This window comes from Papaver somniferum, chromosome 6 (genome assembly GCF_003573695.1).
Source record: "Papaver somniferum cultivar HN1 chromosome 6, ASM357369v1, whole genome shotgun sequence".
NCBI lineage: Eukaryota > Viridiplantae > Streptophyta > Magnoliopsida > Ranunculales > Papaveraceae > Papaver > Papaver somniferum.
The window spans coordinates 41084213-41106878 of record NC_039363.1 but is presented as its reverse complement, the minus strand read 5'-3'; the positions used below and the strand labels follow the sequence as shown (position 1 = coordinate 41106878).

Here is a 22666-nt window from a genome sequence, read left to right as displayed (position 1 = left end):
TACCGCCTTGATGTCTGGGTCGAAGTATGAGATCGATAGTTGGAAATTCGTATTGTAACCGAGAGATTAATCTCCCACTGTGGTCGCCAATTGTTTGAGGGTGAAAACGGTTTCTGCTAATTTCGGTAATTTCGAGTGTGTGGGTGAGAAAAGAGTCCAAACCCTAAACAATGTACTGCAAGGGAGTACTTTGATTCGAGAGATCAATCTGTACAAGTCCGGCCTAAACCAAGAAATGGACGTTCCAGACTTTCTTCGGTCATAAGGTGAAGGAGAAGGTTTGATCAAGGGATGGAAGCGAAGAGAGTGTTGAGGCCATAATAGTTTACGGGAAGAGTAGTTGTTTGACGACTTGTATCAGAAAGTGGAAAGCTAACAGATGGGAAAACTAACAAGTGATTTCTGAGTGTTGTATTCTCCTGACCAAAACCTCTTTTTGGTGGAAATAGGTGAGATATATTTATACAAGCCGCACCAAAACGTACCTTGTTCTCGTAAGAAGTGGAAACGGTTGAGCAAATAGAAGAAAATGGTAACGGGTAACGCCTAGAATTGATGGTTCCATAATGAAGGAATCGTTTCACCATTACTTCTTGTATTTACTAACCGCCTCACCCTTATGACACTTTTCCTGTAACGGGCGTAGTGTACGCCGCATGTTGTAACCGCCAGACCAATACCCTGATGAGCATCCCCCAGTTTGTGACATGTTTTGATGTCTCGAGTGTTTTCGTGGAAAACGTGTAGCATGTTGCTACGTGTGGCGTGGACAAAGGATTTGGTGTTTGTAGCCAAGTTGGTGTCGTGACCAAAGAATAGGCATCGTAGCCAGGTTGGCGCCGTGACCAGAGAGTTAGCATCACAGCCAAGTTGGTGTCGTGACCAAGAGTTATCATCGCAGCCAAGACATTGCCACGAGCCGTTTGGTGGTAGGTTTGTACGGATGAGATCTGCATCTCAGGAGGAAGGGTAGTCGTAGATTTTTGCAACCCTTCGTTTGGCAACCAGCGGCATGGTTGCAGCGCTTGCATGCTCTTGGCACGTCCAAATTAGGGTTTTGGCATCGTGGCCAAGAGATTTCCATGAATCGTTTGGTGGCAAGTTTGTATGTCTGAGATTCATATCTCAGGAGGAAGGGTAGCCGTTGATTGTTGCAACCCTTCGTTTGCAACCAGTGGCATGGTTTAGGCACGACTGATCTAGGATTTTGGCGTTGTTTAGGCGCGGCCAAAACTAGGGTTTTGGCATAGTTTAGATGCGGCCAAAACTAGTGTTTTGGCATAGTTTAGGTGCGGCCAAAATTAATGCTTGGCATTGTGCCAAAAGTGGCCATGCGTTTGATGGCAAGCTTGTACGGCTGGGATTTGCATCTCAAATGGAAGGGTAGCCGTTGATTGTTGCAACCCTTCGTTTGGCAGCCAGCGGCATGGTGGTAGGGCCGCATGGCTTTGGCATATTTTAGGCGCGACCAAAATTAGGATTTTGGCATAAACCGTGATGTTTGGCCTTGGGCCGGAAGTTGCCATGCATTAGGTGGCGAACTTGTACGGCTGCATCTCAGATGGAAGGGTAGCCGTTGATTGTTGCAACCTTTCGTTTGGCAGCCAGCGGCATGGTGGTAGGGCCGCATGGCTTTGGCACGTTTTAGGCGCGGCCAAAATTAGGGTTTTGGCATAAACCGTGATGTTTGGCCTTGGGCCTGAAGTTTCCATGCGTTAGGTGGCGAACTTGTACGGCTGAGATCTGCATCTCAGATGGAAGGGTAGTCGTTGATTGTTTCAACCCTTCGTTTGCCAGCCAGCGTCATGGTGGTAGGGACGCATGGTTTTGGCATGTTTTAGGCGCGGCCAAAATTAGGGTTTTGTCATAGCCGTGATGTTTTGCCTTGGGCCGGAAGTTTCCATGCGTTATGTGGCGAACTTGGACGGCCGAGATCTGCATCTCAGATGGAAGAGTAGTCGTTGATTGTTGCAACCCTTCGTTTGGCAGCCAGCGACATGGTGGTAGGGACGCATGGTTTTGGCATGTTTTAGGCGCGGCCAAAATTAGGATTTTGGCAAAACCGTGATGTTTGTCCTTGAGCCGGAAGTTTCCATGCGTTATGTGGCGAACTTGGACGGCTGAGATCTGCATCTCAGGGCATTACGTCTTCGTGCTGCCATACCAAAACAAATTTAATCATCAAGATATATCTGGATAACACATATTTGTCGGTTAAGTTTATGAATTCTTTTTTTTAAGAAGAGCGGTAACCTATGATGGAAATCTTTCCCTTTGCCGTATTCCTAGAAATCATTCTTTTTTAACACTATAGACAGAACCTCAATAGCCAAGGGGACTTCATTGGACCTGTGTCCAAATATAATTTGTTACAAAACTTTAAAATGGTACAGAGCTGAGGGCCAATCTATTAAAGTACAGCCAATGAACAATATTTCTCAGAGATGAGTATGTTAATGGAAAATTGGTCTGCTAGTCCTGCAAGGATTTACCAATTGGCGTAAAAGTTTACATATATGGGGATCAGTGCTAAGAGTCACAAAGACAACTGACAAAAATATAGGGAAAGCATACTATAAGATAAGCAGATCAACATGATTGTTCAGAAGATCCATTTAAAAGGGAAAAGATTTAGGTCAGACAATAAAGCATCCCCAAATATTTGTACTTGCCTCTTAAAATATCCAACGTTCGTTAGAACAGACACATCTATACAAACATGAATGAAAAAAACAGAAAAACTACTTCCAACCGAATTAATTTGAAAGGATCCATACTATCGTCTACGGTATGACATGGAAAAAAAACGTGTCCTCTACTGATACGGTTTGAATCACACACCTGAACTCTGAACATTTAAACACACAACTAATACAAACATGAGTAAAAAAATGACCAAACCTGTTAACCCCAAACAGATAAAACACTACCCAAACTAAATATAGAAAGAAAATAGCATCTACGAAAAGATTGTAAAGAAGGATACCATCCAAAATCACCCATTCTTCAAATCAGTCTTTCTTTACCTACAAAACCAAAATTAAAAAAAAAAAAGAAATCATTAACAAAGAAAACAATCGTTGGAGACGATTCTGTGATTTTATCTGTTCAGTTCAAAACAGTGAGAAACAATAGGTGAAAAAGCATTTCAAATAAAAACATCCTGAATTCGGAGTAAAAGAATAGAGAATCAAATAAGAAGAATCAAAACGGGTAGAGATGAGAGCTGACGAAATCATTAAAAAGTAAAAACACAATTAGATGCAGATGACATAAATCAAAGAGAGAAGAGACTACAATCAAATCTGATGAAACACCCGTTTTTCGAATTCGTCTCTCTTGACCTACAAAATCAAACAATCAAACACAAACCAAAGAGGAAAGCAAAGGTCTAGGGTCTGTGTGAAGAGAGGAAAAGGGATCGCAAAGGTAGAAAGAGAATCTGATGCAAAAAAAAAATGGAAAGAGAATATTAGGTTTTATATAACACAGATTCGCAACCAAGAGTTTATAGCAAAAGCTAGTTGAGCTATATGTAATGGTTTTCATAATTATGCACCCTGCATTACATGAAACCTATATAAAAAAAATATCTCTAAGCTTTTGTTTTGTTCTTAATTTCTAGGTAAAGTGCATGCATAAGCCAATCAACATTTCAACTTTGAAAACAGAAGAAAGTGTTGGGTCGCTCGACAAATAATTAAAACATAAGATCCAAAACCTATCATAGTTCACCACAGAACAGGGTCAGATTTGATAATGTTGTTTGCTTTAACTTGTTGGATTTACAACCTACGGTATATGAATTAACGAAAGAGGTTATTAATGATTTTATCTTGTGATCGCCGCCGCCTGCTAAACTTCTCCCATTTTGGAAATAGAGAAGTTGAAATAGTCACTTAAAAATTGATTTTGAGAGGCATGGTGCATAGAAGAGACAGCTTACAATGTAAAGAAGATGAGTATCAGCTTCTACACATTTTCAGAGACAACAGCCTCATACTAACAACAATTGTTCTCCCATTTTCAGGCATGTTTCTTCCTACAATACAAACAATTAGAAGCTACAGAATAGTCGAAAGCTAGCCGAAATTACAAACATATGAAGAGAGAAGATGCACCAACCATTTGTTCAAGCAGCTAATCCGGTTGCGATGTTCCAAGCAACGAAGAATCTAGAAAAGCAATTTATCATTACTTATATGAAATATGTTTCTCATGAGAAACTAAAGTATCACTTTCGCATTACTTAGTCTTTACCTTATCTCCTTCCTGATTGGCATCAAGCAGAAAATTCTGCTTAAAAGATGGCAATATAGGTGCATCACTCACTTTTGTGAGTTACCAAGGTAAAACCTATTAATCATAGGAAGCATTCTTAGAGATCCGTAAGCAAAACCCATGAACAATACATAACTAATTCAACAAACAGTCAATATTCAACCACAAACATAAACTCAAAAACAGATCGAACCCCAAACCTATATGACAAAAGAAATCTATTGCCATGAAAACAGCCAATGGCTTACCTGATTAGATTATAATAGTCAAAATGTAATAAAGGTAGCCACAGTTCTGTCCAATGTACATAACACTCCAGTAAAGCTGTTGTAGTGGAACTGCCCGAGAGCTTTCGAGGAGCCTCTGGAAGTCAACATCAATGACCAAACATTCAGATCCTCCAGGATTTTCAACACCGCCTTCACATAAGTAGAGAAAGAAGTAAAAAAAATATGTCAGAACAGTAGCAGTGTAGGATCGATATAAAGTCCATCAAGGAATAGCATGGATATTTGGAACATAAAAACATGAGCAACACCAATTAAGTAAAGTTGTACCTTAACATTCTTTCAGGATGTTGTTGTTTACTTGCAGAAAGAGAAAAAAAAGGTAAAAAAAAACAGAGAAAAAAAAGGTAAAAAAACAACAGTAAATGAGAAACGCAACTCATAGCTTTCCATTTTTATACAAATTTTAATTATTCAAATAACAATTTATCTTTCCAGAGAAAGTAAATCTACTCTCTGGACATTCATGTATATCAAATATTTACTGTAAACGAAACTAACAAATTGTTTAGAAAGATTTTAAACATGGAACGATGGAAGTAACCACAATTCTATGTTCTTCGCGTACAATTGCAGGTTCAGGTACCGGTTTAGCTTTGTAAAGTAACCACATTTTCAAAGTCTATGAAGCCAAACTTGTGCTTTGGAAATCCCGCGCTATAGCTGTCTAACCACTTCACTTTAGTCCGTTTTTTTTGTAGCCTAGCGACCATACACATTATACAGAACATAGTTTATGTTTTATAAGGACTGATAGAGAGTCCATAGTTTATGTTTTATAAGGACTGATAGACAGTCCATGGAAAATAAGCTATTGTCTTCCTCTTATATCAGCTGGTCATTTTTTAAAAGACTTTACACAACAAATTTACAACTTCACCTACCAATTGTTTGAGGGTGAAAACGGTTTCTGCTAATTTCGGTAATTTCGAGTGTGTGGGTGAGAAAAGAGTCCAAACCCTAAACAATGTACTGCAAGGGAGTACTTTGATTCGAGAGATCAATCTGTACAAGTCCGGCCTAAACCAAGAAATGGACGTTCCAGACTTTCTTCGGTCATAAGGTGAAGGAGAAGGTTTGATCAAGGGATGGAAGCGAAGAGAGTGTTGAGGCCATAATAGTTTACGGGAAGAGTAGTTGTTTGACGACTTGTATCAGAAAGTGGAAAGCTAACAGATGGGAAAACTAACAAGTGATTTCTGAGTGTTGTATTCTCCTGACCAAAACCTCTTTTTGGTGGAAATAGGTGAGATATATTTATACAAGCCGCACCAAAACGTACCTTGTTCTCGTAAGAAGTGGAAACGGTTGAGCAAATAGAAGAAAATGGTAACGGGTAACGCCTAGAATTGATGGTTCCATAATGAAGGAATCGTTTCACCATTACTTCTTGTATTTACTAACCGCCTCACCCTTATGACACTTTTCCTGTAACGGGCGTAGTGTACGCCGCATGTTGTAACCGCCAGACCAATACCCTGATGAGCATCCCCCAGTTTGTGACATGTTTTGATGTCTCGAGTGTTTTCGTGGAAAACGTGTAGCATGTTGCTACGTGTGGCGTGGACAAAGGATTTGGTGTTTGTAGCCAAGTTGGTGTCGTGACCAAAGAATAGGCATCGTAGCCAGGTTGGCGCCGTGACCAGAGAGTTAGCATCACAGCCAAGTTGGTGTCGTGACCAAGAGTTATCATCGCAGCCAAGACATTGCCACGAGCCGTTTGGTGGTAGGTTTGTACGGATGAGATCTGCATCTCAGGAGGAAGGGTAGTCGTAGATTTTTGCAACCCTTCGTTTGGCAACCAGCGGCATGGTTGCAGCGCTTGCATGCTCTTGGCACGTCCAAATTAGGGTTTTGGCATCGTGGCCAAGAGATTTCCATGAATCGTTTGGTGGCAAGTTTGTATGTCTGAGATTCATATCTCAGGAGGAAGGGTAGCCGTTGATTGTTGCAACCCTTCGTTTGCAACCAGTGGCATGGTTTAGGCACGACTGATCTAGGATTTTGGCGTTGTTTAGGCGCGGCCAAAACTAGGGTTTTGGCATAGTTTAGATGCGGCCAAAACTAGTGTTTTGGCATAGTTTAGGTGCGGCCAAAATTAATGCTTGGCATTGTGCCAAAAGTGGCCATGCGTTTGATGGCAAGCTTGTACGGCTGGGATTTGCATCTCAAATGGAAGGGTAGCCGTTGATTGTTGCAACCCTTCGTTTGGCAGCCAGCGGCATGGTGGTAGGGCCGCATGGCTTTGGCATATTTTAGGCGCGACCAAAATTAGGATTTTGGCATAAACCGTGATGTTTGGCCTTGGGCCGGAAGTTGCCATGCATTAGGTGGCGAACTTGTACGGCTGCATCTCAGATGGAAGGGTAGCCGTTGATTGTTGCAACCTTTCGTTTGGCAGCCAGCGGCATGGTGGTAGGGCCGCATGGCTTTGGCACGTTTTAGGCGCGGCCAAAATTAGGGTTTTGGCATAAACCGTGATGTTTGGCCTTGGGCCTGAAGTTTCCATGCGTTAGGTGGCGAACTTGTACGGCTGAGATCTGCATCTCAGATGGAAGGGTAGTCGTTGATTGTTTCAACCCTTCGTTTGCCAGCCAGCGTCATGGTGGTAGGGACGCATGGTTTTGGCATGTTTTAGGCGCGGCCAAAATTAGGGTTTTGTCATAGCCGTGATGTTTTGCCTTGGGCCGGAAGTTTCCATGCGTTATGTGGCGAACTTGGACGGCCGAGATCTGCATCTCAGATGGAAGAGTAGTCGTTGATTGTTGCAACCCTTCGTTTGGCAGCCAGCGACATGGTGGTAGGGACGCATGGTTTTGGCATGTTTTAGGCGCGGCCAAAATTAGGATTTTGGCAAAACCGTGATGTTTGTCCTTGAGCCGGAAGTTTCCATGCGTTATGTGGCGAACTTGGACGGCTGAGATCTGCATCTCAGGGCATTACGTCTTCGTGCTGCCATACCAAAACAAATTTAATCATCAAGATATATCTGGATAACACATATTTGTCGGTTAAGTTTATGAATTCTTTTTTTTAAGAAGAGCGGTAACCTATGATGGAAATCTTTCCCTTTGCCGTATTCCTAGAAATCATTCTTTTTTAACACTATAGACAGAACCTCAATAGCCAAGGGGACTTCATTGGACCTGTGTCCAAATATAATTTGTTACAAAACTTTAAAATGGTACAGAGCTGAGGGCCAATCTATTAAAGTACAGCCAATGAACAATATTTCTCAGAGATGAGTATGTTAATGGAAAATTGGTCTGCTAGTCCTGCAAGGATTTACCAATTGGCGTAAAAGTTTACATATATGGGGATCAGTGCTAAGAGTCACAAAGACAACTGACAAAAATATAGGGAAAGCATACTATAAGATAAGCAGATCAACATGATTGTTCAGAAGATCCATTTAAAAGGGAAAAGATTTAGGTCAGACAATAAAGCATCCCCAAATATTTGTACTTGCCTCTTAAAATATCCAACGTTCGTTAGAACAGACACATCTATACAAACATGAATGAAAAAAACAGAAAAACTACTTCCAACCGAATTAATTTGAAAGGATCCATACTATCGTCTACGGTATGACATGGAAAAAAAACGTGTCCTCTACTGATACGGTTTGAATCACACACCTGAACTCTGAACATTTAAACACACAACTAATACAAACATGAGTAAAAAAATGACCAAACCTGTTAACCCCAAACAGATAAAACACTACCCAAACTAAATATAGAAAGAAAATAGCATCTACGAAAAGATTGTAAAGAAGGATACCATCCAAAATCACCCATTCTTCAAATCAGTCTTTCTTTACCTACAAAACCAAAATTAAAAAAAAAAAAGAAATCATTAACAAAGAAAACAATCGTTGGAGACGATTCTGTGATTTTATCTGTTCAGTTCAAAACAGTGAGAAACAATAGGTGAAAAAGCATTTCAAATAAAAACATCCTGAATTCGGAGTAAAAGAATAGAGAATCAAATAAGAAGAATCAAAACGGGTAGAGATGAGAGCTGACGAAATCATTAAAAAGTAAAAACACAATTAGATGCAGATGACATAAATCAAAGAGAGAAGAGACTACAATCAAATCTGATGAAACACCCGTTTTTCGAATTCGTCTCTCTTGACCTACAAAATCAAACAATCAAACACAAACCAAAGAGGAAAGCAAAGGTCTAGGGTCTGTGTGAAGAGAGGAAAAGGGATCGCAAAGGTAGAAAGAGAATCTGATGCAAAAAAAAAATGGAAAGAGAATATTAGGTTTTATATAACACAGATTCGCAACCAAGAGTTTATAGCAAAAGCTAGTTGAGCTATATGTAATGGTTTTCATAATTATGCACCCTGCATTACATGAAACCTATATAAAAAAAATATCTCTAAGCTTTTGTTTTGTTCTTAATTTCTAGGTAAAGTGCATGCATAAGCCAATCAACATTTCAACTTTGAAAACAGAAGAAAGTGTTGGGTCGCTCGACAAATAATTAAAACATAAGATCCAAAACCTATCATAGTTCACCACAGAACAGGGTCAGATTTGATAATGTTGTTTGCTTTAACTTGTTGGATTTACAACCTACGGTATATGAATTAACGAAAGAGGTTATTAATGATTTTATCTTGTGATCGCCGCCGCCTGCTAAACTTCTCCCATTTTGGAAATAGAGAAGTTGAAATAGTCACTTAAAAATTGATTTTGAGAGGCATGGTGCATAGAAGAGACAGCTTACAATGTAAAGAAGATGAGTATCAGCTTCTACACATTTTCAGAGACAACAGCCTCATACTAACAACAATTGTTCTCCCATTTTCAGGCATGTTTCTTCCTACAATACAAACAATTAGAAGCTACAGAATAGTCGAAAGCTAGCCGAAATTACAAACATATGAAGAGAGAAGATGCACCAACCATTTGTTCAAGCAGCTAATCCGGTTGCGATGTTCCAAGCAACGAAGAATCTAGAAAAGCAATTTATCATTACTTATATGAAATATGTTTCTCATGAGAAACTAAAGTATCACTTTCGCATTACTTAGTCTTTACCTTATCTCCTTCCTGATTGGCATCAAGCAGAAAATTCTGCTTAAAAGATGGCAATATAGGTGCATCACTCACTTTTGTGAGTTACCAAGGTAAAACCTATTAATCATAGGAAGCATTCTTAGAGATCCGTAAGCAAAACCCATGAACAATACATAACTAATTCAACAAACAGTCAATATTCAACCACAAACATAAACTCAAAAACAGATCGAACCCCAAACCTATATGACAAAAGAAATCTATTGCCATGAAAACAGCCAATGGCTTACCTGATTAGATTATAATAGTCAAAATGTAATAAAGGTAGCCACAGTTCTGTCCAATGTACATAACACTCCAGTAAAGCTGTTGTAGTGGAACTGCCCGAGAGCTTTCGAGGAGCCTCTGGAAGTCAACATCAATGACCAAACATTCAGATCCTCCAGGATTTTCAACACCGCCTTCACATAAGTAGAGAAAGAAGTAAAAAAAATATGTCAGAACAGTAGCAGTGTAGGATCGATATAAAGTCCATCAAGGAATAGCATGGATATTTGGAACATAAAAACATGAGCAACACCAATTAAGTAAAGTTGTACCTTAACATTCTTTCAGGATGTTGTTGTTTACTTGCAGAAAGAGAAAAAAAAGGTAAAAAAAAACAGAGAAAAAAAAGGTAAAAAAACAACAGTAAATGAGAAACGCAACTCATAGCTTTCCATTTTTATACAAATTTTAATTATTCAAATAACAATTTATCTTTCCAGAGAAAGTAAATCTACTCTCTGGACATTCATGTATATCAAATATTTACTGTAAACGAAACTAACAAATTGTTTAGAAAGATTTTAAACATGGAACGATGGAAGTAACCACAATTCTATGTTCTTCGCGTACAATTGCAGGTTCAGGTACCGGTTTAGCTTTGTAAAGTAACCACATTTTCAAAGTCTATGAAGCCAAACTTGTGCTTTGGAAATCCCGCGCTATAGCTGTCTAACCACTTCACTTTAGTCCGTTTTTTTTGTAGCCTAGCGACCATACACATTATACAGAACATAGTTTATGTTTTATAAGGACTGATAGAGAGTCCATAGTTTATGTTTTATAAGGACTGATAGACAGTCCATGGAAAATAAGCTATTGTCTTCCTCTTATATCAGCTGGTCATTTTTTAAAAGACTTTACACAACAAATTTACAACTTCACCTACCAATTGTTTGAGGGTGAAAACGGTTTCTGCTAATTTCGGTAATTTCGAGTGTGTGGGTGAGAAAAGAGTCCAAACCCTAAACAATGTACTGCAAGGGAGTACTTTGATTCGAGAGATCAATCTGTACAAGTCCGGCCTAAACCAAGAAATGGACGTTCCAGACTTTCTTCGGTCATAAGGTGAAGGAGAAGGTTTGATCAAGGGATGGAAGCGAAGAGAGTGTTGAGGCCATAATAGTTTACGGGAAGAGTAGTTGTTTGACGACTTGTATCAGAAAGTGGAAAGCTAACAGATGGGAAAACTAACAAGTGATTTCTGAGTGTTGTATTCTCCTGACCAAAACCTCTTTTTGGTGGAAATAGGTGAGATATATTTATACAAGCCGCACCGAAACGTACCCTGTTCTCGTAAGAAGTGGAAACGGTTGAGCAAATAGAAGAAAATGGTAACGGGTAACGCCTAGAATTGATGGTTCCATAATGAAGGAATCGTTTCACCATTACTTCTTGTATTTACTAACCGCCTCACCCTTATGACACTTTTCCTGTAACGGGCGTAGTGTACGCCGCATGTTGTAACCGCCAGACCAATACCCTGATGAGCATCCCCCAGTTTGTGACATGTTTTGATGTCTCGAGTGTTTTCGTGGAAAACGTGTAGCATGTTGCTACGTGTGGCGTGGACAAAGGATTTGGTGTTTGTAGCCAAGTTGGTGTCGTGACCAAAGAATAGGCATCGTAGCCAGGTTGGCGCCGTGACCAGAGAGTTAGCATCACAGCCAAGTTGGTGTCGTGACCAAGAGTTATCATCGCAGCCAAGACATTGCCACGAGCCGTTTGGTGGTAGGTTTGTACGGATGAGATCTGCATCTCAGGAGGAAGGGTAGTCGTAGATTTTTGCAACCCTTCGTTTGGCAACCAGCGGCATGGTTGCAGCGCTTGCATGCTCTTGGCACGTCCAAATTAGGGTTTTGGCATCGTGGCCAAGAGATTTCCATGAATCGTTTGGTGGCAAGTTTGTATGTCTGAGATTCATATCTCAGGAGGAAGGGTAGCCGTTGATTGTTGCAACCCTTCGTTTGCAACCAGTGGCATGGTTTAGGCACGACTGATCTAGGATTTTGGCGTTGTTTAGGCGCGGCCAAAACTAGGGTTTTGGCATAGTTTAGATGCGGCCAAAACTAGTGTTTTGGCATAGTTTAGGTGCGGCCAAAATTAATGCTTGGCATTGTGCCAAAAGTGGCCATGCGTTTGATGGCAAGCTTGTACGGCTGGGATTTGCATCTCAAATGGAAGGGTAGCCGTTGATTGTTGCAACCCTTCGTTTGGCAGCCAGCGGCATGGTGGTAGGGCCGCATGGCTTTGGCATATTTTAGGCGCGACCAAAATTAGGATTTTGGCATAAACCGTGATGTTTGGCCTTGGGCCGGAAGTTGCCATGCATTAGGTGGCGAACTTGTACGGCTGCATCTCAGATGGAAGGGTAGCCGTTGATTGTTGCAACCTTTCGTTTGGCAGCCAGCGGCATGGTGGTAGGGCCGCATGGCTTTGGCACGTTTTAGGCGCGGCCAAAATTAGGGTTTTGGCATAAACCGTGATGTTTGGCCTTGGGCCTGAAGTTTCCATGCGTTAGGTGGCGAACTTGTACGGCTGAGATCTGCATCTCAGATGGAAGGGTAGTCGTTGATTGTTTCAACCCTTCGTTTGCCAGCCAGCGTCATGGTGGTAGGGACGCATGGTTTTGGCATGTTTTAGGCGCGGCCAAAATTAGGGTTTTGTCATAGCCGTGATGTTTTGCCTTGGGCCGGAAGTTTCCATGCGTTATGTGGCGAACTTGGACGGCCGAGATCTGCATCTCAGATGGAAGAGTAGTCGTTGATTGTTGCAACCCTTCGTTTGGCAGCCAGCGACATGGTGGTAGGGACGCATGGTTTTGGCATGTTTTAGGCGCGGCCAAAATTAGGATTTTGGCAAAACCGTGATGTTTGTCCTTGAGCCGGCAGTTTCCATGCGTTATGTGGCGAACTTGGACGGCTGAGATCTGCATCTCAGATGGAAGGGTGGTCGTTGATTGTTTCAACCCTTCGTTTGGCAGTCAGGGACATGTGGTAGGGCCGGCATGGCTTTGGCGCGGAGATGTGGCTGGCATGGTATGCCATTGGCACTGTGGTGCGGCTGGCATGGTTGGAATGCCTTGGCGCGGAGATGTGGCTGGCATGGTTGGCATGCCTTGGCAAGGAGATGTGGCTGGCATGGTATGCCATTGGCACTGTGGTGCGGATGGCATGGTTGGCATGCCTTGGCGCGGAGATGTGGCTGGAATGGCATGGCGCAGAGATGTGGATGGCATGGTATGTCGTTGGCACCGTGGTGCGGCTGGCATGGTTGGCATGCCTTGGCGGGGAGATGTGGCTGGCATGGTATGGCATTGGCATTGTGGTGCGGCTGGAATGGTTGGCATGCCTTGGCGCTGAGGTGTGGCTGGCACAACATGAGATTGGTACATGTGGTGCAGCTGGCATGGTTGGCATGCCTTGGCGCGGAGATGTGGCTGGCATGGCAGGCTATTGGCACGGTGGTGCGGCTGGCATGGTCGGCATGCCTTTGGCGTGGAGATGTGGATGGCATGGTATGCCATTGGCACTGTGGTGCGGCTGGCATGGTTGGAATATCTTGGCACGGAGATGTGGCTGGCATGGTATGCCATTGTCACTATGGTGCGACTGGAATGGTTGGCATGCCTTGGAGCGGAGATGTGGCTGGCACGGCATGCCGTTGGCACATGTGGTGTGAGAATTAGGGTTTGGTATGTTTTTGGCACAATGACGTGGGAATTAGGGTTTGGCATGTTGAAATTCTAATTAGCATTAAAAAAGGTACCCCGTAAATTTCTCACAGACGTATTGAAAGGCTCAATAAATGCATTTAGCGGAGCCATTATTACTCAGGTTATGTTTCTTTCCAGAGTGGCGTCACTGTTTGACTATGGTTTTACGATTTTAACCCTAAGCTAAAAACCACCATCAACAACCACATATTTAAAACCTACTTAATTAACATGTATCAACTATTATTTATAGTGTTTGGGTTACTATTATCTAACTCTTCCTTAGACAAATTGTCTGACATAAACAGGACACCATGCAAATGAGGAGAACATTAACTTAAGTTAAATTGTCAACGGGAATGATTGGCCAATTGCACATTTATCTAGTTATTTATAGTGAGTGCATGGAAGCCTTTAATGATTATGGTCGCGATTTTAAGACAAAATTTTACCTTTATAATTCTTTTCTTTGTAATGATTTTTTATAATTTTTGTGACTACACTTATTGTTTATTCTGCAAAGTGGCAGAATGATCAGATAACAAAAAAAGATTACTTGATTTTCAACAAACATCAGCATAAAAATTAAGACATCTATATTGAAACGACAAATAAAGCAATGGACTCTTTATATGATTAAATACGTCGTAAAATTAATTTTAAATAACAACCGAGACAAAAACTGTAACATGATGCCTTATAGTATCTGTGTTACATTGCCGCAACATGTGCATCACAAAAGCCAGATACGAATTTTTTTGAAATGTAGAAAGGAAGACACACCAAAACAATGGTTGCAGAAAAGTATTATTCCATATGGATTTAATTGCTATCATTCTTCACCTTAAATTACACAATGATACAGGTCACCAAATTTTTCCAAGCACGTTCTAGAGCAGACAAAAACTAAAATTACAAATTTTATCTCTTCGAACAATATAGACATCTTGGAATAACTTGGTAGGTAACTCGAGTGTTGAAATCACCATCAACGTGTGTTACAAAAATCCCCGTTTAAAAGTTATACAACGTGGATGAAGAAAAAGCATTTTGACAATATATATGTCTTCGGAAACTGGATACAAATTTAGAGATAGAGAAGATTTCTAAAACAAATAGAATGTACCAATTTTTTCGGAAGATAATCAGTGTGACAAACACTGCTAAAATCAACCATATAAAAGGTCAGGTAATAAAATACGTCATCCGATACATCTCCCATTAGAAGGAACTTCACAACTTTACGAATCTTGTACATTTGAGTATAATCCATGAATCTGGAAAAAAGAACTTCAACATGAGACCTAAAGATCAACATTTCGAATATCAAATGAATGTCCATATAATTGGTGAAAGGCAAGCCAGTGGGAGACATGAACCTTGAATATTAAGCAAACTTATATATTTGAACTTATTTACATTAATTATATCTCAAATATACTGACGGGTCAGGATCTCACCATCTCAATCTCAAACATACTTAAGATCCCACAATCTCAGAAGGTACAATCTAAAGTTGATTATATCATTGTACCACTTCAATCATTCTCTAAAAGCAGTGTGCTAGAATCTAATTGCGTTTACTAACATAGCCAAGTATAAACATACAGTTTAAGAAGAAAAAGTAGTTAGCAAGTATGATGATCAAGAGACTCAAGAATCAAGACCTAAACATTGTGAGATACCGTATATAATCGTGAGACACAAGAATCAATACCCTGTATACATACTGTATATAATCGAATCAACCGTCTAAACTAACAACTAACATTGCCAGCCTCTCTTATGTCTTGGATGCAGCGCAGCGCAGCTATCACACTATTGATGTTGTACCTCAAGGAAGCTGATTGATCTTACTTTCAAAGTTTCAACTAAACGCATAACATAAATTGATCGGTAGACCCATTAGTGGGGTAATCTTTCCCGACCAATTGGTGTGATGTGCTTAGCGAAAATCTAAACATTGTGAGATCAGATGTTTCAACTAAACGCATAACATAAGTTGATCGGTAGACCCGACCAATTGGTGTGATGTGCTTAGCGAAAATCTAAACATTGTGAGATAAGATAGCACCACTGTTTTGACTACCACCACCGGGATTGTATTACATATGTCAGCGTGTCACAGATACGGTATCTTCCAAGGAAATCATGTACATAAATTGGATTTTATCATAGCACATAAATTTAGAACCTATGCTTTATGTATGTTAAGTGTAAAAAAATATGAAATCGTGAACTCGGGATAATACCTTGTTCACATTCTTAGCTATCATAGGGAAATTGATAGGTATCTGATATCTGGTTTATAACTTTACACCTTGCAAAACACGTTTTTAAACCCTTTAGTTGCACCTAAAAATTAGTACACAAAAGACCAATTAAAATATGCATTTGGTTAAGCATATTCCAAATCCACTCTTACTACACTCACACTCTTAATTAGTTGGTTAAGCAGTTGACAGAATGTAGTTAAATTTTTGCACCATACTTCTAAGTCAAACCACGTTAGTTTCTATATGTACGTAAGCAGCTATGCTTGTCCCAGCAAAAAAAAACTTTTAGACGTATAAACACCTACTCACTTCAGATAACAAGGATATTGTTGAAACAGATTAAGCAACACAACTTTAATATTTTTAATATTTCAGTGGAATTTCTTGAGGAACTCGAGGCGATATCAAAAACAATGAACCACATAAAAAACAGGCAATTGCCAGCTTACATCGGGGCAAAATAAAAAGAATTTTAAATTCCATTCTACAACCAAAGCCCAGAAGAAAATGAATCGATTTATAGTTATTGGGCCTTTCATTCTGCATATTTTTATTTTATTTTATGGCAAATTTACATTAGCTAACTTTTTAGTCTTAACATTTTCTACTCATTTTGTTGCAAAAAATCTCACTTTGGCAACCTACAGATGCGGATATATCATTTGATATTCTCACGGGCTAAACCTGTAGCTGTGTCAAATTATTTCAGAAATGGGCACTACAGTAGATGTTAGCAAAGGTTACATACATATGCCAAGTACCTATGAATCTCCACCTAAAGTATAGAACGCCAGCAAGGTAAACTCCTTAAAGTTCACATGAGATGCTAGTCTAACATGATGACTATAATCTTGCATGAAAAAGGAATATCAATACCAACTAAATTAGCGAAATGCACATGGATGTGGGAAAATATGACATATTAGTGCAGTCATGTTGGGATTCTATTTTTGCATGTACTGCTGCTTCCAAAGTAACAAATAGAAAGATAAGCAAAGGGAAATTTTGAGATGTCACAAAAAATTTCAATAAAAGGAAAAGAGTATAAAAATCTCATCAGGTTTCGACAATAAGCATCTTCAGTTTCTACAAAGACAACCTCATCAACAGCTTCACTACGAAGTACGAACATCTTCAATTTCAAAATGAAAACATCCATACTTAAAATCCGACGTATTTTCAAACTCAACAGTACCCCATGTTTCATGACACCCTTCTGGTTCAACATTTCTAGCTGCATATCGAAAGAAAATAACTTATTACATCAATAGAAGGACTGCAGGAGTAAGGACTGAAAGCATAAGTACATGACAGACTCCAAATGAGAATAAATAACAACTCGCGTAAGAAGCATTCAGATAAGGAATGATCAGGAAATTGTACATACTATTTGAGATTCTCAGCGACTAAACCGTCAGATATGAGTTTGATACTTTGATTACTAAAATACGTTGAAGTATAGAATGGCGATTGAATATGTGTTTCAGAATATGCACAACTCAAGCTGCTAATGAAGATCGTATATATTTAGCAAGTATTTTTCATTTACCAAGTATTTTTGGGTCCTGAAGAACCATAGAAACCTTTGAAGATGAAGAAGAATACTAATCATGTACAGAAATTGAAGACTCTTAAACTGAAAATACACAAATTTCTTTGAGTGTAAAATCTGAAGATGAAAGAGAAGAAAGTACCTAGCTAGACAAATCTAGTTTTCCCGATTAAAAATGAAAGTACCTGCCATACCTCCCTATATTGATGAACTCCATATATTAATAATTTTGTGAAGTCCCAAAACTATTAATATATGCAGTTTTTTCTGTATGTTCAACCAAAAGGTGTAAGACCATAAGAACTAAAGCAACCTGGCGTGATGCGAACACGCAACCTTCTGACATGGAGTCAGACGCGCTACCATTGCGCCACAGATTCATACTCGTGCACATAAATCATGGGTTAGTTTAAACAGTGAGGGATTCTCAGAAGGTCCAGCCACACAGAATACACATCTACTACATATGGAACTGAGATAGTAAAACTTTGCGATCATGTATATGATGCAACTGTAAATATATAAATGATAGAATCGGTCTACTTTCTTGCAGCTGAGGATCCCTGGTACAGTTCAGATTTCATGAAGAATGTTTTGTGAAAGTAAAATAGATGCACATGTGCATCAACGTCTTTTACCTTTAGATGGCCTTTTAACAATAGTTCAAGAAGTACTTCGTTCTTTGAAGAGCGCAACTCGGGCAGCGAAATAAGTATTGTGGATGATGCAATTAGCTGATTTAAGAAGTGTTATCAAACATGTAGGATACACCTCGTTCACATCCTTGATCGACATTCAATGCACCTCATGAGCAGTGTAATTGCAAGTAATATAAAATCATTATCAAACAATATGTTTGAACAGATGACTACTTAAGCAACTACTATTAGTAGGGGAATCGAATCATCACTCATTTATTTCCATTTCCATCAAATGGTTTCGCTAACTAAGAATAATAAAACCTCCATCTAAGTTTCAGATATGTTATAATAATAGATTGATAAGAGAGTTAAGGAACAAAAACCTAACCAAGCTATCCATATTCTGGAGCAATAGACCCGTGGAAGGACAAAAAATAACATGCTGCTGACTTCATGCAAGCTTTTCCTCGAAATTGTGCATATCTATCACCACAGGCAGCTTAGTTGCTAGTAATTTACCTGGTTTAACATCTCCCAAAATTAAAATCTTAAATTCCAAGAAAAAAAGGCTCACAAAAGCAAAGAAAGGATGACATAAACACGAAAAATACCTCTGAGAAAAGATAAGTTTGTTGCATCAAATATTCTGCTTGATGATCCATTTCTGTTTGAGAGGCACCAATCTTGACCACTGGTATATGAGGTTTACTCGGCTTCAGGTCTCCAAAGACGAATTATAGAAGGTGAGGGAGTGCTAAGAGTGGATTAAAAACTTTTCACGGTTTTGTTCAGTCATAAGGGTTATATTCTATCATGTCTGAATAACTCCAATAACATTAAGGATATTTTAACAATAATCTTGTTGACTCTGTGCAACAACTGAAATCTGAGACAGATGGAGAAGTTAATTGGATACTGGTGAGAGAAAATTGCACAAAGTCATTTGTTCCCCTACAGACTTCAATGAACTGTTTGAGCACCTGTTTATGTCATCGTTATCTAGATACATATTCAAATACACTACTTTAATTGCAATTCGGAAAATGAGAAGTTCAGATAGAAATCAAACTTGCAGTAATGCATAATACCTTCTAGCTTTTGTACTCTAATTACCATCATGAGAATGAGAAGTTCAGATAGAAATCAAACTTGCAGTATGTCGAATGCATACACTTCTCATAGGAATTACAATAGGAAGATTCCTAATGAAATAAAAATAGGATGAACAGTAACAAAAAGCAAACACCCATTCAAGTAAATCAATAGACCAAACCACCAAATAGTATTCCTTTGCATAATGTTAAATTGTTATAGAAGGACCCATATGAGACATCCAATTGAAACTTCAACACCTCTTACCATCATTGTTTGTCTACCTCTTACCAATATGCTTGTAATATACATGCTGCCTTTCCTTACCGATGACCACTGTCTTAGATGATAACGGTCAGAGACATTTACTTATACTTGATAATTTTCTATGTTTTAGCCAACAGCTGATATGGATGCCTTTACTTGAACAAACCTTTTACGACTACTTTTTGGATCAATCTTAATCAAAAATATATTTATAATAATTTGTTTTTCTATAGCCATAGTCAAGAACTCCATATAGTATGTATATGAAATCGTAAAGCAGATATAATCAAGGTTAGAGATTTAGTCTACCTTCATTTCTATGCACGATCTAGCGAAGTTCTTAGTTTTAAAAATCTTTGTTCAGACTTGCGTTTACTTAAAGAGAATCTCCAGAAATGAGACGTCCAATAAGTAAGAAAATATTACAAACAAATTAAAGATGTCTTAGCCTATTACGGAGAATACCTTGAGTACCCAATCCAGTACACTGAGAACCAATATGCCAATAAATTGTTACCGGTTTATAAAAATGCCAATTAATCATAAATATAAAATTTATCGGTTCCAAATTACTCTTACCATTTAACCATCCGCTATCAAAAATCAGACAGCAGCAAGCTCATCATGAGAAGAAGACCACATTGTTCTACAAAAACCTGGAGTTTCCCAGGGCATTACGTCTTCGTGCTGCCATACCAAAACAAATTTAATCATCAAGATATATCTGGATAACACATATTTGTCGGTTAAGTTTATGAATTCTTTTTTTTAAGAAGAGCGGTAACCTATGATGGAAATCTTTCCCTTTGCCGTATTCCTAGAAATCATTCTTTTTTAACACTATAGACAGAACCTCAATAGCCAAGGGGACTTCATTGGACCTGTGTCCAAATATAATTTGTTACAAAACTTTAAAATGGTACAGAGCTGAGGGCCAATCTATTAAAGTACAGCCAATGAACAATATTTCTCAGAGATGAGTATGTTAATGGAAAATTGGTCTGCTAGTCCTGCAAGGATTTACCAATTGGCGTAAAAGTTTACATATATGGGGATCAGTGCTAAGAGTCACAAAGACAACTGACAAAAATATAGGGAAAGCATACTATAAGATAAGCAGATCAACATGATTGTTCAGAAGATCCATTTAAAAGGGAAAAGATTTAGGTCAGACAATAAAGCATCCCCAAATATTTGTACTTGCCTCTTAAAATATCCAACGTTCGTTAGAACAGACACATCTATACAAACATGAATGAAAAAAACAGAAAAACTACTTCCAACCGAATTAATTTGAAAGGATCCATACTATCGTCTACGGTATGACATGGAAAAAAAACGTGTCCTCTACTGATACGGTTTGAATCACACACCTGAACTCTGAACATTTAAACACACAACTAATACAAACATGAGTAAAAAAATGACCAAACCTGTTAACCCCAAACAGATAAAACACTACCCAAACTAAATATAGAAAGAAAATAGCATCTACGAAAAGATTGTAAAGAAGGATACCATCCAAAATCACCCATTCTTCAAATCAGTCTTTCTTTACCTACAAAACCAAAATTAAAAAAAAAAAAGAAATCATTAACAAAGAAAACAATCGTTGGAGACGATTCTGTGATTTTATCTGTTCAGTTCAAAACAGTGAGAAACAATAGGTGAAAAAGCATTTCAAATAAAAACATCCTGAATTCGGAGTAAAAGAATAGAGAATCAAATAAGAAGAATCAAAACGGGTAGAGATGAGAGCTGACGAAATCATTAAAAAGTAAAAACACAATTAGATGCAGATGACATAAATCAAAGAGAGAAGAGACTACAATCAAATCTGATGAAACACCCGTTTTTCGAATTCGTCTCTCTTGACCTACAAAATCAAACAATCAAACACAAACCAAAGAGGAAAGCAAAGGTCTAGGGTCTGTGTGAAGAGAGGAAAAGGGATCGCAAAGGTAGAAAGAGAATCTGATGCAAAAAAAAAATGGAAAGAGAATATTAGGTTTTATATAACACAGATTCGCAACCAAGAGTTTATAGCAAAAGCTAGTTGAGCTATATGTAATGGTTTTCATAATTATGCACCCTGCATTACATGAAACCTATAAAAAAAATATCTCTAAGCTTTTGTTTTGTTCTTAATTTCTAGGTAAAGTGCATGCATAAGCCAATCAACATTTCAACTTTGAAAACAGAAGAAAGTGTTGGGTCGCTCGACAAATAATTAAAACATAAGATCCAAAACCTATCATAGTTCACCACAGAACAGGGTCAGATTTGATAATGTTGTTTGCTTTAACTTGTTGGATTTACAACCTACGGTATATGAATTAACGAAAGAGGTTATTAATGATTTTATCTTGTGATCGCCGCCGCCTGCTAAACTTCCCCATTTTGGAAATAGAGAAGTTGAAATAGTCACTTAAAAATTGATTTTGAGAGGCATGGTGCATAGAAGAGACAGCTTACAATGTAAAGAAGATGAGTATCAGCTTCTACACATTTCAGAGACAACAGCCTCATACTAACAACAATTGTTCTCCCATTTTCAGGCATGTTTCTTCTACAATACAAACAATTAGAAGCTACAGAATAGTCGAAAGCTAGCCGAAATTACAAACATATGAAGAGAGAAGATGCACCAACCATTTGTTCAAGCAGCTAATCCGGTTGCGATGTTCCAAGCAACGAAGAATCTAGAAAAGCAATTTATTACTTATATGAAATATGTTTCTCATGAGAAACTAAAGTATCACTTTCGCATTACTTAGTCTTTACCTTATCTCCTTCCTGATTGGCATCAAGCAGAAAATTCTGCTTAAAAGATGGCAATATAGGTGCATCACTCACTTTTGTGAGTTACCAAGGTAAAATATTAATCATAGGAAGCATTCTTAGAGATCCGTAAGCAAAACCCATGAACAATACATAACTAATTCAACAAACAGTCAAACAAACATAAACTCAAAAACAGATCGAACCCCAAACCTATATGACAAAAGAAATCTATTGCCATGAAAACAGCCAATGGCTTACCTGATTAGATTATAATAGTCAAAATGTAATAAAGGTAGCCACAGTTCTGTCCAATGTACATAACACTCCAGTAAAGCTGTTGTAGTGGAACTGCCCGAGAGCTTTCGAGGAGCCTCTGGAAGTCAACATCAATGACCAAACATTCAGATCCTC

The 22666-nt window shown here is 38.8% G+C and overlaps 3 long non-coding RNA genes across 10 annotated transcripts; all 3 read right to left on the bottom strand.

Moving 5' to 3' along the window:
• Window positions 1–2164: 2164 nt before the first annotated feature.
• LOC113287377 lies at window positions 2165–5442 on the bottom strand. 2 transcript variants are annotated; one of them, XR_003330013.1, is made up of 5 exons: window positions 4530–5442; window positions 4261–4356; window positions 4126–4175; window positions 3947–4042; window positions 2165–3026 (listed from the first exon to the last, which is right to left on the bottom strand). It is a non-coding gene; the product is annotated as an uncharacterized LOC113287377 (long non-coding RNA). The 2 variants fall into 2 exon arrangements; XR_003330012.1 differs by having other exon boundaries at window positions 2165–4042.
• Window positions 5443–7526: 2084 nt separating this feature from the next.
• LOC113287376 lies at window positions 7527–10807 on the bottom strand. 2 transcript variants are annotated; one of them, XR_003330011.1, is made up of 5 exons: window positions 9895–10807; window positions 9626–9721; window positions 9491–9540; window positions 9312–9407; window positions 7527–8391 (listed from the first exon to the last, which is right to left on the bottom strand). It is a non-coding gene; the product is annotated as an uncharacterized LOC113287376 (long non-coding RNA). The 2 variants fall into 2 exon arrangements; XR_003330010.1 differs by having other exon boundaries at window positions 7527–9407.
• A 6025-nt stretch (window positions 10808–16832) lies between these two features.
• On the bottom strand, window positions 16833–22341 carry LOC113287375. Of its 6 annotated transcripts, XR_003330005.1 has the most exons (5): window positions 22256–22341; window positions 22124–22173; window positions 20990–21029; window positions 18724–20158; window positions 16833–18631 (listed from the first exon to the last, which is right to left on the bottom strand). It is a non-coding gene; the product is annotated as an uncharacterized LOC113287375 (long non-coding RNA). The 6 variants fall into 6 exon arrangements; XR_003330004.1 differs by having other exon boundaries at window positions 18724–21029; XR_003330006.1 differs by lacking the exons at window positions 22124–22173; window positions 22256–22341 and adding an exon at window positions 21947–21996.
• Window positions 22342–22666: the final 325 nt, after the last annotated feature.